Raw genomic sequence first — 13,814 nt, 5'->3', positions numbered from 1 at the left:
CCATTGCCATTGAGTCGATTTTGACTCATAGCAACCCTATAGCACAGAGTAGAACTTCCCCATAGGGTTTCCAAGGAGCAGCTGGTGGATTTGAACTGCTGACCATTTGGTTAGCAGCTGAGCTCTCGAGCTCTTAACCTCTATGACACCAGGGCTCCATATGTGTGTGTGTATATATATATATATATGTTTCACTGGTTTTGCTTCTCTAGAGAACTCAGTCTAAGACACCGTATGTCACTCCTTCCTTGTTAATTGTTGTTGTGTGCCACTGGGTTGATTCTGTTCTGACTCATATAAACCTTATAGGACAGAGTAGAACTCCTTCATAGGATTTCCTAGGCTGAAATCTTTATGGGAACAGATTGCCAGGTATTTTTCCCCAAGGAGAGACTGGAGGATTTGAACCACCAACATTTTGATTAGCAGCTGAGGACTTCACCATTGCACTACCAGGGCTCCTTACTCTTCCCTTACTTCCCTACTAATACCCCTGAAAAAATGACCTATTAGTGAATAATTTTGATTTAATTTAACCAACAGAATATCCCACCCTAGCCTTAGTCCTGATGACTGTCTTGGAATCTTACTCAATTGGTTGCTCAGGCCACCTGGCAGAATATGCAAGTCCCAGTTACACAAGGGCTTGTGAAGCAGTTTCCCAGTGGCTATTGGCTTGACCTGTGTCTAAGAAACTCAAAATAGGTCATGTATCTAGAGAAGAGAAATCTAGAGCCCTGGAGACATGCGTAGCTGATTTAGTACAAGGTTGTTGGAAACCATCTAATTTAATGTCAAGGCACACAGCGTCCCAATATCACTCGAGCTGCTTCCATGATAAATAAGACAAACTCATTTATTTCTCTTTCAAAAACTTATCTGAGATTATTTTTAAAAAAAGATGCAAAGAAGTAGGTGTCCAAAAAACAATCTAGACTTTGATAAGGAAAAGCTTTATTCAGAAAGAAAAAGAGGGGAGGGAAGGTGACTAATAGTGAAGGCAGAGGATACTGCTATAGGGAGAACACTCTACATTAACATCTATCTGCAAGCATCTCCAAGAGTTGGGGAAAAAACCATGTTTCCTTTATAAAGACTGAGAGTAAGCAAAGCTAGAAAAACCTAGGTGTGGGGAAGTGGGATCAGCGGTGACATCACTGAATAGTAAATCAGAATGTTTTACGCTGAGGCCAATATATTCTCTAGGAGGTGCCCGTAAAGAAGGGTGGTGTGTTGTGTTGACTCAGGCTGAGGGTGGACGAAAGTTCAGGGACTTGGGGAAAGGAGAGAAGATTAACCAAAATTTGGCTAACAAACATTTTGTTTCCTATTGATCAGTGGGGACAAGCAATCCAGTTACTCATGTATGAGGCAAGGAATGAGAGTTTTGAGGGTCTGTGGTTAAGTGTTTAATTGTCAGCTCCAAGGTCAGCAGTTTGAACTCACCAGCCCCTCTGCGAGTAAAAGATGTGGCAGTCTGCTTCCGTAAAGATTACAGCCTTGGAAACCTTATGGGACAGTTTTACTCTGTCCTACAGGGTCGCTATGAGTTGGAATCAACGCGACAGCAACGGGTTTGTTTTTGGTGTCTGGCTTTGCCATAGGTAAAAAAGGGGCACCTGTGAGACTTAGCTAAATCATATAGGGAGGATGGTTATTTGCCATAAGCTATTTTCCTGAACACAAATGTTGGGGGGATTTTTTTAACCATCAGTGTTTTTCAGTATCACGGGACAGGTAAATTTCAACATTATTATATAGGGACCAGGGAAGTTTTCACCTTAACTCTGGAGACCATTTTAACAGACACAGACACAGCATGGGTCCCAGTACTATATATTCTAACTCAAGACAAGAATGAAAAACAAAAGTTGCTCACTGAGATCCGAGATGTGAACCTGAGGCTTAGCAGTGAAGAAAGGCCTTGAAGGGGTCCCCAGGAAAGGTCTGCCACACCTGCCAGGAGTCAGTGACTCTCTACTGAAGAGTAAATTTCCTCTGTACTTTCCAAAGCAAAAACCAAACTCGTTGCCATCCTGTTAATTCCAGTCATAGCAACTCGATATGATAGAGTAGAACTGCCCCATATGGTTTCCAAGGCTGTACTCTTTATAGAAGCCGACTGCCACATCTTTCTCCCACAGAGTGGCTGGTGGGTTTGAAATGCTGACCTTTCGCTTAGCAGCCGAGCTCTGAACTACCTTGTATTTTCCAAAGCCTTTGCTTATTTTTTCTCACTCAATCTTACAGTCTTTTTTTTCCATCCTAACAAAAACATATAGATTTCTTATCTATTCAAAGCACTATAACTTCCTCTGTCCTTCTCAAAATTCTTTAAGCCATTTCTGTAGTGTTTAACATCATAACCAGTTCATAGCTGATTTTATACAAAATTATGTGTCACTATAAAGTTTTTTAAAAAACTACAATATTTTTTATTATAACCTTTAAAATATTTGTTTAAAGTATGTTGTGTGTCAGGCAGCACTATGTTTGACCTATGGGACAAGGCTTGGAGTGAAAGACTCTGGCCCTCTTGGAGCATGTACCGATAGGTCATCTAGGGCTTAGGTATATAACTAGACTGTCCTTCTACACAGTTTGAGGGGAAGAAATAGTGCACAGTGTTTAGGAAACCAAATCAATGCAATCTATTCTGCTCACTGCTAACACCAACTGAGTAAATCAGTACTTCTTCCTCTGATTCTAGCAAAACAGCTAGGCCACATCTCACAAATTGAAAGGGCACAGGCCTGCAGACTGCCAATTCCGCCCAAGACCTCAGACATCAGCCCTACCAGCTGCCCATGATACCCTCACTTCTGACCTGCTGGCTACAAACTCAAGGGTTCCCTCTACCCCTCAGGATATCAACTGTAATCTCAGGTGTCCCCAGTCTTCCTCTCACTTCTGACCTGCTGTCTTTCACTACTCCCTTGGGTCAATAAATTCACTACAATGACTCATAGGAAGTGCTATATTTACAATTACAACTTTATTAAAGCAAAAAAATATATAAATGAAGAAGTGCATGAAGTGAGGTCTGGGAGGATTCCCAACACAGAGCTTCCATTTCCAAAAAAAAGACACAAACCTACCCCTTCTGTGCACTGATGTATATCACCAACCAGAAAGCCCATGGAACTTCAGTGTCCAGAGCCTTTATTGGGGTTTCATTATGTAAGTATGATTGATTGAATCAGCCACTTTCCTCTGAGGTCAACTGATGTCACAGGGTGACCTTTCTGGCCTGCTCAAGTGGCACCTCATGAGCATCAACCCTCATGTATGGTCTGGAGTCCTCATCAAAGGCACAAATCACTGCAGAAATTCCAAGGTTTTAGAGGTTATCTCTCAGGAACCAAAGACAAAGACCAAATTCGGGTAAAGTCAAACCCATAGTGTGCAGTGTTTCTTAAGGAAAAGATAATTTGCAAGCACTGAGCTCTGTAAAGACAACTCCAGTTCACATCTCTTTAGTTCTGAGCACTGTCATCTGTTTCAGTTTAGTTCTCATGTAAGCCAATCTATGTGGGATAAGAAGGTCTCAATACCACTAAGTCATGACTAGTTACAGTGTCTTCTCTTTGCAGAACCAGTAAACCCATTCTGAGTCAGACTGATCCATGCTTCTACAACAATTGGCACCTCTCCATCTGTACTCTGGAATTTTTTCTTCCTTAGTGCCAAAGGGTATTTATTGTTGTTGTTAGCTGTCGTCAAGTCAGCCCCCAACTCATGGTGACCCCATGCACAACAGAAGAAGACTGTACCCAGTTCCATACCATCCTCATGATTGGTAGTGGATTGGACCATTGTCCCATTGGATTTTCACTGGCTGATTTTTGTAAATACATCACCAGGCCCTTTTTCTTAGTCTGTCTTAGGCTGGAAGCTCTCCTAAAACCTATTAAGCATCATAGCAACACGATAGCCTTTATTAGCAGACTAGTGGTGGCTGCACATGAGGTGAATTGGCCGAGAATTGAACCTGAGTCAAACTGGCAAAGGGTGCTACTCTTCCAAGATGCAATCTTATATAATTTTAAGGTGATTTTCTGTGCTTGTTTATTCTGTGATAAAATCAATAATTTCTCTCACTAAAGAAAAGAAAATCACATGTTTAATCTTTGTTGTGGCAACTCTTCTGAATGTGCACACATAGTTATGCAATTTCAAGATAGTGGTAGTTGTGTTCTAGGTAGAGAAGAGCAATACCAAGAGCACAAGCACAGAAGAGAAGATGGCTTACAAAGAGCTGCACGTATTTGGTATGAGAGTAGCTTAGAGAAGGCATAGTCTAGTGGCAGGAGATGAAATCAAAGGAAGGCAAAACAACAGCATCATGAAGGGCCTGGGACAAAAATCTAAGGGATTTCAAGTTTACTCTAAAAACTCTTTCTCTGTTGTTGGTTTTGTTAAATATAAATTTAATTGTGTTCTTTCATAAATGATCCATTTCTCAGAACATATGCCTCTTGGGCGTTATATGGAACAAGAGAAGTCACAGGGATTTGCTATCATCATAATATTTTAAAAGCTTCCAATTCATGAAAATATATTATGTAGGTACTCTAAATATATGATGGATCTCAGCTCATATCGTAAAATTATTTAGCAATGCAACGTGTGCACTAGAGGGATTTGAGTTAAATGAATGCATTTTCATAAGCAAGAGGATAACACTGAAAAAGACACTTAAAATACGTTATGTAATTCTCGGTTTCAAAGGTCAAGTTAAGACATAATTGAGGAAAATTCTTAAATGCTTTATTAAATTTTCAAAATGAAAATGGTTTCTGAATCCATCTGGAAGGTATTATTATATCAAGTGATAAATGACAAATTCTAATACTGAATCAAACTATGGAGGTTATATCTGTGCCCTTAAGATATTTATGGCTCTACTTTATTCGTTATGAGTGAAATGCTGCTGAGTTTAGTTCTTCATTTTTGGATTTAAGTAGCAATATTTTAGGGAAAACACTCTGCCACAGACCTAAAATGCTGCAGTGCTTCCTCTCTTACATCCTCATCTCTTCACTTCATCCTCACTGCATTTATTTCAACAGAATGCTGACATTTGTCTAATATTATTTCTAGGTTATTTCTCCCAGGCTCTTGACCTTTATCTTCCAATCTGAAATGTCCTTTTCATAGGTCGTCCCTTTATATTATAAAAAAATCTCTCAGTAGACTACGCCCTTCCCCATAGTTTCTCCATGTGAGCAGTGGAATTTGAAGCTTCCCTACCTAACAATTCACCTCATCTTTTGTCTTCTTCATGTGAACAAAAAAGTATTACAAGATAAAACAGTTTTCTATGATCTATATAGTCTTCATAAGAAATACAAGGTACCTCACTTTCATGTATCTATTTTTATCCATAAGATAATCAAAAGGAACTCGTTAGCTGTATTATCAATGCTCTCTGTGGAAACTGCTCTTCAACTGATACAAAATAAAATAAGGACCAGTAAATGCATGACTGTCTTCTTCAGGTTTCTGGTGAAAACTTCCAAACTCAACCTTTTAGAGTATTCATCTTTTGGTATTTGTTTCCCACTTTTGAAAACACTTCTTCATTGCCAAAAAGTGTGCAACATTTTTCACGACACAAAATACTTCACTTACTTACTCACTGTTCTTGAATTTTAGTTTTTCTCCCATTTAAACAATTTCTTTACTCTCAGTTCGAATTCTCTGATATGCATCTGTATCTATAATCTCTGTGTGTGTGTGTGTATCCACCTAGCTATCCATCTATCTATATTCTAATGATAGATTTGATTTCGTAGGAGGAGATTTTAGCAAACTGAGCTACTCGACTCTGTCTAAAAATCACTGCTGACAGATTTTCATCTTCAACTGAATATGTTTTTGTTTGTGGAAAGGAGGCTCTGATCTTAGATGTTCTAAGGGATTATGTTGGCACCCTGTTTTCATCCCCTCATTATTTTAAATTCTTTCCTCATTCCCTTCTCTAAACATGTGAATTGAATTTTAAACCTAATATATTAGTCCATTTTCCAGTAGATTCCTCCTGGAAAAGCATATCTTTGCATAATTATAAGAAAAATAATCTCAATTTATTTTATTAAAAATGCAATATTTATCTAAAGAGCAGAAAAATTGTTCTAAACTTCCTTCATATTTTTGTTTCCCTAAAGTTCAACAATGATTGGCGATTTTCTAGCCCTTTGTAATATAACATTGTGATTGGTGAATCTTGACCTCTGCTATTCTTGTCAACCTCTGTAGCAGAGCTTTTGTAGACATTTTTTAAATCAATACTAAATAATGTCAGAGGCTACAGTTTGGATGTCCTCCCCTTCCTATCATAAATGCCACCAATAACATGCCTTGTATCACTGTGCTGGTAATTTCATCTTCTTCCCATACATCACTTAAATCAGCAGGGAAACTTTTTCTATAAAATCTTTAAAAATCTTTGTTCATAAACGAGACCATTAGATGAAGAAGCAATTTTATTCTTTAAGCACTTGAGTATGTTGCTCAATTCTTCTGTATGTCTACTAATATATATGTTTCTTCATTCCTGGTCTGATACTATCTTACATAATTTCACCTTCACCTAGCGTGACATAGACTTACTGTCAGAGCTAAATTTCATAAATAGTTGTCTTCTACTTCTGTTTTTATCAGTGTGGACCAATCCTTACAATGAAAACAAAACAAATACTAAATAAAAATTAAAAACTCTCTTATTAATCCACAATTGGGGGAAGAAAGAAAAGATTACTGGAGCCAAAAACTATATGCGTACAAGAACACGAAAGAGTCAAACAAAGCACTGGGGCCAGCTTTCGCCTTGAAGAATTTTAGTATCTGGCTTATGTCTGCTCCCTGGGTAAGCTGTACTAGAGTCTGTTTCATGGTTCTTTGGGCTGGATATTTTTTTGTAATCCTGACATGTACAACTGACAAATCACGAATCTTCTTAAAACTTTGGTCCTGGAATCCCACGTCTGCAGCTCCCTCAACCCAACTCTAGACTCTTCCATCCTATTAATTATCTGGGCACTTCTGAGCACCATCTGAGGGTTCAGAAATTCTCAGCTGGTTTCCCCATACCACCTAATGGGGTACACATTTTGTGAACTTGTCCTTGGTCCCAATCACCTCCTTCATCAATTGCTACTTTACTAATCCTGTGCCATTTTGAACTCAGCACCACAGCAAAGACAAGAATTTTTTGAGAAGTTTGCCAAAAATAATAAATTAAAAAAAAAAAAGGCTCACAGCACAGCACTATTGTTTGTAGTTTCCCACAAATCTTCTGGTTCATTCCAGCCACCTTTTACTTCAGTATTCAGATTCCGACATAAGAATCAGGGAACTGTGTATCAAAACTTTTCTTTCTTGCTCTCCTCAGCCAAACATAAGTTTCCTGAGCTGTCCTGAAATTTGTTCTGTTCTCTTATTTGATGTAGCCAGTCTTCCAAGTGGTCATTCTTTTGCTGTTGTTGTTGCTAGGTGCCATCGAGTAGGTTCTGACTCATAGTACTACAGAACGAAACACTGCCCCATCCTGCGCCATCCTCACAATCAGTGTTATGCTTGAGCCCATTGTTGCAGCCACTGTGTCAATCCATCTCACTGAGGGTCTTCCTCTTTTTCACTGACCTTCTACTTTACCAAGCATAATGTCCTTCTCCAGGGACTGATCCTTTCAGATAACATGTTCAAAGTATGTGAGATGTAGTTTACCCATCCTCTCTTCTAAGGTGCATTTTGGCTGTACTTCTTCCAAGACAGATTTGTTCGACCTTTTGGTAGTCCATGATATATTCAATATTCTTTGCCAACATCATAATTCAAAGATATCAATTCTTCTTCTGTCTTCCTTATTCAGTGTCCAGCTTTCACATGCATATGAGGCGATTGAAAACACCATGGCTTGGGTCAGGCACACCATAGTCTTCAAGGTAACATCCTTACTTTTTAACTCTTTAAAGGGGTTTTCTGTAGCACATTTGCCCGACACAATGTGTCGTTTGATTTCTTGACTGCTGCTTCCATGAGTGTTGATTGTGGATCCAAGTAAAATGAAATCCTTGATAACTTCAATCTTTTCTCCATTTATCATGATGTTGCTTTTTGGTCCAGTTGTGAAGTTTTAGTTTTCTTTATGTTGAAGTGTAATCCAGACTGAAGGCTGTGGTCTTTGATCTTCATCAGTGAGTGCTTAAAGTCCTCTTCACTCTCAGCAAGCAAGGTTGTGTCATCTGCATAATGCAGATTGTTAATGAGTCTTCCTCCAATCCTGATGCCCTGTTCTTCTTCATATAGCCAGCTTCTTGGATTATTTTCTCAGCATACAGACTGAATAATTATGGTGAAAGTATACAACACTGACACATACCTGTCTTGATTTTAAACCATGCAGTATCCCCTTGTTCTGTTCGAACAACTGCATCTTGATCTATGTAGTTTCCTCATGAGCACAATTAAGTGTTCTGGAATTACCATTCTTTGCAATGCTACCCACAATTTGTTATGATCCACACAGTGTAATGCCTTTGCACAGTCAATAAAACACACGTAAACATCTTTCCGGTATTCTCTACTTTCAGCCAAGATCCATCTGACATCAGCAATGATATTCCTCATTCCACGTCCTCTTCTGAATCTTGCTTGAATTCCTGGCAGTTTCCTGTCAATGTATTTCTGTAGCCACTTTTGAACTTATCAAAAATTTTTGATAAGTAAGGTCATTCTTTTACTTATCAAAAATTTATCGAGCATCTGCCATAAACCAGGACTATTCTAGACCCTAGGGATTGAGTGGTAAGCAAGATAGACAGGATCCCTGTTCCAACAGAGCCAAGTTTCTAGTGGATGGAGACAGACACTATACAATTTTAAAAACATGTGCATCAAGAAAAAATCACAGATTGTTCAGTGCTATGCAGTTTACAATATTAAGTGCTTTGCAGGACGATTACATATAGAGTGACTGGGTGGCTATACTACACTGAAAAGTCAAGGAAGATTCCTCATAATGGTGACATTAATCATAAGAAGGATTAACCAGGTGAAGATGCCAGAAAAGAACATTCCAAGCAGTGGACACTGCCTGTGTAAAGTCTTTATGATGGAACAAACTTGGCATGTTAGGGAAACTGAAAGAGCAGGCTGGCTGAAGTATAATTAGTGAGGAGGAAAGTATGTAGAAAGTTTTGCAGTAATCAGAGTGTATGAGATGTTGTAAATCAGGGAAGATATTTAAATTTTATTCCAAACATAATGAGAAGACACTGGAAGGACTGGTGTTTTAAAATATAAGTCTAAATATTATCTAGAGAAGCAATTCTCAAACATTTTGGTCTCAGCACCCCTTTAAATTCTTAAAAAATTTTGAGCACCACAGGCAGCTTTTGTTTACATAGATTATATCTATTCACGTTTATAGTATTAGAAATTAAAACTGAGAAATTTAATGTTCATATGTTAATATACTTAAAAAATGATTAACAATTACATATTAACAAAAATAACAGATGGTATGGAAAGAAGCTATATATTTCAAAGCAAAAAATAGTGGAAAAGTTGGCATTCTTTTACATTATTGCCCATGTCTTTAATACATGTCAATTTGCTTCTGCATGAAATATATTAAAATATATTTTCGGATTGAAATTATGAAAAAAAAAATCTGGTCTCATACACATATATAGGTGGAAAAGGGAGGAGCATTTTAATAATCCTTTCAGATAATTCAGAGAACTGTAGATATTCTTCTCTGAGACTGCACCAAAACTCAACAAGCTGAAATTTTATCATTGGCAAAAAAACAGTCAGTTGTTTTCTTTGAAGTGATAGTGTTATTTCACTGATTTTAGAGAAATATCCAAGTCTGAGTAATTTTTTTTTTGCTTACTGTTCTTTTAAGTAAAAATGATTGTTTTTGAATAAGACCATACAATGACAAATACAATGACTGCCCCATGACAGTTTAGCGTCACTGCCTTGATTTTTGATAAAGCACCGGCTGTTTACCTACCATTATTTTTACACCATCCATGCAAATGTCAACACAGTGAAAAAGGCAAATAGCATGTTGGTACAACTATAAAAATAGTTTTGACCTCAAAGACCTTCTCAGCCTGAAAGTCTCAGGGACCCTCAGAGGACTGTGGATGTTATTTTAAGAACTGTGAACCTAGAGAATGAATTGGGGAGGAGGATGAGTACAAAAATAGCTGAAAAGTTTTTTTGCAGTTTTGGAGAGAAAAATACTGTTTTAATTCAAAGTGGAGGTAGAGGAACTATAAAGACGTGAACAAATTCAGGATAGGTTTTGGAAATAAAGTCAACATAACTTTCTCATAGATCTATTGTGAGGAATGAAAGAAAGAGAGCAATTAAGGATGATGTCAGGATTTTTGCCTTCAGTAAATAGACAGCCTACAGTGACATTTATTGAAATTGAATAGATGTGCAGGGACAGATTTAGATAGAGAAGAGGCAAAACTTAACTATGGGATTTCCTAAAAACTCCACTCTATATTCTTGAAAACTTTTTTTTTTCTTTAGACCTAAAAAGTTTCATTTGAAGCCTGAAACTGAACAAAGGCTTCTTTGTTCTAGGCGATTTCTTCTATCTCCTTCACCCTTCCTGTTGACTTAGTCTTAATGATGAAATAATCAAATAACTAGCATACCCCTTACATCCCTACCACCATCCCCCAAAAAATAACTTTATGAGAAACAAAAGCACATTGGGTGATATTTCAAAATGTATTTTTTTTACTATTTATGTAAAGAGTTTAGTATAGAACTTGACTAACGTATTTTGATAACTTACTAAGTGCTAGGCATTGTAATTTTAATTCTTATGACAATGTTACAAGATAGGTAACAGTTGTGCCCTTGTGTCATAGATTGAATTGTGTCCCCCAAAAAACGTGTGCAGCAGTTTAGCTAGGTCATGATTCCCAGTATTGTATGATTGTGTAATCTGATGTGATTTCCTTACATGTTGTAAACTCTATTACTACGATGAGGTTATATGTGATCTCCTTATGTGTTGTAAATTCTATCACTGTGATGAGGTTCTCCTGATGAGGTTTACAAGATTAGATAGTGTCTTAATCCAGTCTCTTTTAAAATATAAAAGAGAGAAGCGAGCAGAGACACATGGGAACCTCATACCACCAAGAAAGCAGTGCCAGGAGCAGACCGTGACCTTTGGACCTGAGGTTCCTGCTCAGAGACACTCCCAGACGAAAGAAAGATTGATGACACAGACTTTCCTCAAGAGCTGATGGAGAAAGTGTTCCCCTGGAGCTGACACCCTGAATTAGGACTTGTAGCCTACTGGACTATGAGAGAATAAACTTCTCTTTGTTAAAGTCATCTACTCGTGGTATTTCTGTTAGAGCAGCACTAGATGACTAAGAAACCTTGTTTTATAGGTGAGAAGGGGCACTGGTGGTGCAGTGATTAAGTACTCAGCTGCTAACTGAAAGTTCAGTGGTTCGGCCCCACCAGCCACTCCAGGGGAGAAAGACGTGGCAGCCTACTTCTGTAAAGATTTACAACCTTGGAAACCCTGTGGGGAAATTCTACTCTGTCCTATAGGGTCACTATGAGTCAGAATCAACTCAAAGGCAATGAGTTGGTTGGTTTGGGGCTTATAAGTGAGGAAACGGAGGCTCAGAAAGGCTAAGTGATTTGACAAGAGGCTTACCCAACTAGAAAGTGGCAGAGCCAAGGTGCACATCCAAGCAATGTAACTCCAGAGAGCCTTCTCTTGACTTCCAAGTTACACATTTCTATAAAGGGAAGCTATTTTATTTATCTTACAGGTATTCATAAGTAAAAGGGCATCATGTTTGGTAGGGCATCAGCGAAAACAAGGGAAATCCTCCATGAGATGGATTGACACAATAGCCAAAGTAATGAACTCAAACATAGCAACAATCTTGAAGACAGCGCAGGACCAGGAAACATTTCATGCTGTTATACATAAGGTCTCTATGAGCCTGAGCTGACTTGATGGTACTTGACAACAACAGCATAAGTATTACCATTATAATCACGCTCAGCTTCTTTTCTTACACTCCTAAATTTATTCTTCTCATTCATTTGGGTAAAATTTACACTTAAAGATTTTCGTTTCATTTAATTCTAGGCACTTGACTTTTTGAACTGTGCCTACCTCCATTTTATGACATTGCTTTCAACAATTTGCATAACTATGAGAGCTTTCTTCCAAAAAAGTAAAAGGTTACCCACCATTACTCCTCCTTTAAGTGCAAACCTAAAGTACTCTAAATACTTACCCTCCTTGCCTAGTAAACTCTGCCCAACTGCACATTATATTCACTTTATGGAGACCTTCATAGTATATTTTTGGCTATTTGCCCTGTCAGCAATAATGTATTTCCCTAAGTGAGAAGCATTTTATCATGGATTGAATTGCGTCCTCCAAAAATATGCCAGTTTGGCTAGGTCATGATTCCCAGTATTGTGCAATAGTCCACCATTTTTCATCTGATATCATCTATGTGCTGTAAATCCTATCTCTATGATGTTAATGAGATGGGATTCGCGGCGGTTATGTAGACTCTGTCTACATGATTAATCTATAATTTAAGCCAATCTCTCTTGAGATATAAAAGACAGAAGCAAGCAGAGAGACAGGGGAACTTCATACCACCAAGAAAGTAATGCCAGGAGAAGAGTGTGTCCTTTTGACCCAGGGTCCTGGCACTGAGAAGCTCCTAGTCTAGGGGAAGATTGATGATAAGGACCTTCCTCTAGAGCCAACAGAGAGACAAAGTCTTTCCTGGAGCTGAGGCCCTGAATTTGTACTTGTAACCTACTAGACTGTGACAGAATAAACTTTTTGTTAAAACCATCTAATTGTGGTATTTCTGTTATAGCAGCACTAGATAACTAAGACACATCTTTTAGGTGGTTATTTCAATTTTACCTTTGTCACAATTTGTATTACCATATTTCCCTAAACAAACATGTCTGTAACTTTCATTGAAATCATGAAAATAATAACACGGTTCTTTGAAGCAATTCTATCACTCACTTCCCATTCCCCTCCCTAACAAACCCAGTTTCATTTTCAAAAAGAATTGTCATTTAGCATAAACAGTCAGAAACAAAACACCATGAAATACATTTAACAGTCATGTTCTCCTCCTTTGGGCTGATATTTTCCAAAACTTATCCATTCTTTCATTAGATCTTAAGCACTCATGCACCTCCTATTTCTAGTGATTTACAACACAATTCATTGTAATTGATTCTATATTAAGTGAAATAAAGAGGAAAAAACAATCTGGCAGCAAAGGCCCTTACCATAAATTTTCCATCAAAAGTGTTCTGATTAGAGATGGAATCAAAAAATTCCTAGAATCAAATGAGAATGAAAACACATCACACCAAAACCTTTGGGACACAGCAAAGGCAGTCCTCAAAGGGCAATTTATAGCAACAGATGCACAGATCAAAAAAGAAGAAAGGGACAAAATCAAAACATTAACTACAGAACTCAAACAAATAGAAAGAGAACAGCAAAAAAGCCCACAACCACCAGAAGAAAGGAAATAGTAAAGATCAGAGCAGAAATAAATGAAATAGAGAACAAAAAAAACAGTAGAAACAATCAACAAAACCAAAAGTTGGTTCTTTGAAAGAATCAACAAAATCGACAAACCAATGGACAGACTGACAAAACAGAAACAGGAGAGGACACAAATAACCCAAATAAGAAATGAAATGGGGGACATTACAACAGACCCAACTGAAATAAAAAGGATTATAACAGA

General features: G+C 37.8%; 1 long non-coding RNA gene across 1 annotated transcript in view; it reads left to right on the top strand.

Annotated features, from left to right (window-relative positions):
• Window positions 1-13,814, top strand: part of LOC111821662 (uncharacterized) — a 24,202-nt gene that overhangs the window by 204 nt on the left and 10,184 nt on the right. The window lies entirely within an intron of this gene.

This window comes from Trichechus manatus, unplaced genomic scaffold (assembly GCF_000243295.1).
Source record: "Trichechus manatus latirostris isolate Lorelei unplaced genomic scaffold, TriManLat1.0 scaffold00095, whole genome shotgun sequence".
NCBI classification, from domain to species: domain Eukaryota; kingdom Metazoa; phylum Chordata; class Mammalia; order Sirenia; family Trichechidae; genus Trichechus; species Trichechus manatus.
Note: the sequence above shows the minus strand (reverse complement) of the source record. Positions and strands in the feature narration are given on the sequence as shown.